The sequence below is a fragment of the Solanum tuberosum genome, unplaced genomic scaffold (genome assembly GCF_000226075.1).
Source record: "Solanum tuberosum cultivar DM 1-3 516 R44 unplaced genomic scaffold, SolTub_3.0 scf00247, whole genome shotgun sequence".
Lineage (NCBI taxonomy): Eukaryota > Viridiplantae > Streptophyta > Magnoliopsida > Solanales > Solanaceae > Solanum > Solanum tuberosum.
Window position 1 is genome coordinate 250,098 of NW_006239171.1, and position 2,486 is coordinate 252,583.

Sequence of the window (2,486 nt, forward strand, 5' to 3'; positions counted from 1 at the left end):
ATAAAGTTATGCTGGTTTTAGTGAAGCGCTATCGCGCAACGCATCATGACGACCCACTACACGGGCCATCATGCCTTAGACGTCCTGTCAAGCCCATCTTAAAGTTCACCTCATTAGTTTTAAGTGAGGTTGCACCCCCAAGGCCATTGTGAAGGACCACAACCACCTAGACGGTCCGTGAAGCTTTACACAGACCGTAAATTCATCCTTGAAGAAGACTTATCAGACTTGTAGCTTAGAGTCAACCTCAAACGATCATATCTTTCAGCACCAAATTAATTAAGTGACCCATGACCTATGAAATTAAAGATCTCCTAATTCTCTTTTCAACGCTACTGGGTTTGCCTAATTCTAAGCTCGGAGTAAAATGTTACGCATGATATAATAAAGCCTTATAAGACAGAGTATCTTCACGACCCACTTGATGGACCGTGGTGCTCTAATTGTCCCGTGAAGCCTATCTTGCAGTCTCTTCATCAGGTTTTAAGTCAGGTTCGCATTGGTCTTTTCCCCTATACATTTGGTACTTAAACTACGTCGTCTAATGCTTAAACTGCATCATTTTACTTATTATAAGCCTTATAATCTAGCCAGAAACTACCCAGAATCCTCATTCTCTTATAATCATCTAACTTACAATGAAAGGAAGAGAAAAGAAGCGATAGTTTTCCCAAGAACAAACAGAGGTCTTCTTCAAATTCAGCCCCTAAATCTGAAGAATTTCTCCGTAATTTTCGTCACCAGGTATGTGGGATTTCATTAGTGGGTTCCTTTCACCCATTGGGTCCCTAGAATTCAGTCGGGTCTTCAAGTTCTCATAAATGTAGGGTTTCCAAAATCTTGGAGATTCATTGTGACTTTAGTTGCTTTAGTTTCCATGATCTAAATAACATGTATCTTGGAATATTTGCGTAGTTCCATGAATATAATTTAGAACTTTCGCATGTGATAACTATCACCACTCATGAATTATACTTGCTCAGAAGATCAGTCAGAAAATCATGCTTCAGTATATTTATATTGATTTTTCATATAGCATGTCAACATTTTGAGCTACTCAGTACTTAAGTTGAATTTTATCTTTAAATTCAGTTGGGAGTATACTTAGCACAAAGTTGTACGAGGGTTTAGTGTACCCTCAAAGTCCCAGAACTACGTGCCAACGTAGGTCCAGAAGACCCCTCTGGTACTAGAATGGAAATTAGTAAGCTAAACTAGATCTTAACATGAGGGTTCGACTCATGAATGTAAATCCCCATACTAAAAATAGAGGATTTCGTGTTAGAATGTCAAGGTACCCCTCAAAGACCAATCATGGGCCCTTGAGGAGGACCCCTTGAAACTGCCCAAAAATAGTGAACCACGGCAGGACCCATGCCCCGTTGGTGGGTCCACGCCTCGTGGGTCGGGCCACAGGTCCAAGCCCAAAATTCATACTCCTAGAACCCAAACGACGATTTACCACCACAGACCGTGGGTCTAACCACGACCGTTAGTGGTCTCGTGGATGGTGTCCTTGGAGCAATTTTGGGGTTAAGCTTAGGGGTTTTTGGGTCTTTCCGATTTTAATTAATATTAAGTGGTGTCATTTTAACCTAATTTAGATCAGATATATAAGGATTTTAGACCCCTAAATTAAGTCATTCAACTCATTATTCCTAAAACCCAAATCAAGTCCCAAAACTTCATCCTCACCAAAAATTCGCTCTCTAGAACTAGAAGAAAAAGGAAGTTGGAGCTAGGATTCGAGAAGCAATGTTCTTCACACCAAATTCATTGGGCTTCATTGATAAGGTATGGCAGCTCTTCCTCCAAGGATAGAGTTCATCCATGGATCCCCTTCAAAATCCTAATTTCAAAGGTAGAAATCCCCAAAAGTTAAGGTTTGATTCCAAAGTCATGGGTTACTTTCAAAATCGATTCTAATGATTGAATTATGTTATATTATGTATGAATTGATGATTTTCTTATGATTTTCATGTTGTAATCCCCAAGAACCCAGAAACCCCCATATTTCTCAATTATGATCTTGTAATGTGGGTCTTTGTTGATGAAAGATGAATGTTTTGAAATTATGCATGTAGTAATTGGGTTTCTTGAATTATGATGATATACATTTGTAATGTATTGAATTCTATATGTTTTGACGTGATATGATCTTTGAACCTTGAAAGGGCAAGGTATTAGGATTATGCATATTTTATGAAATCTATGTAAATGCTTTAACAACACTTTGAGAATGAAGTGTCCATGATTATGATAATGTTGTTGTGTTGATTGAAAGGCTATTCTCATGAGCACATAATGAACATTATGTGAAATGTTTTCTCACATAATGAAGATTCTAGGTTGAAGGCTTTCTCACCTAATTGAATCTAATATTTACATGTGGACATGATGTGAAATGTTTTCTCACTGTCACGACCCGGGAGCACCCCCAAGTCGTAACAAGGCGTATTCGACCCCGAAGGGGTCTTATACAAGCC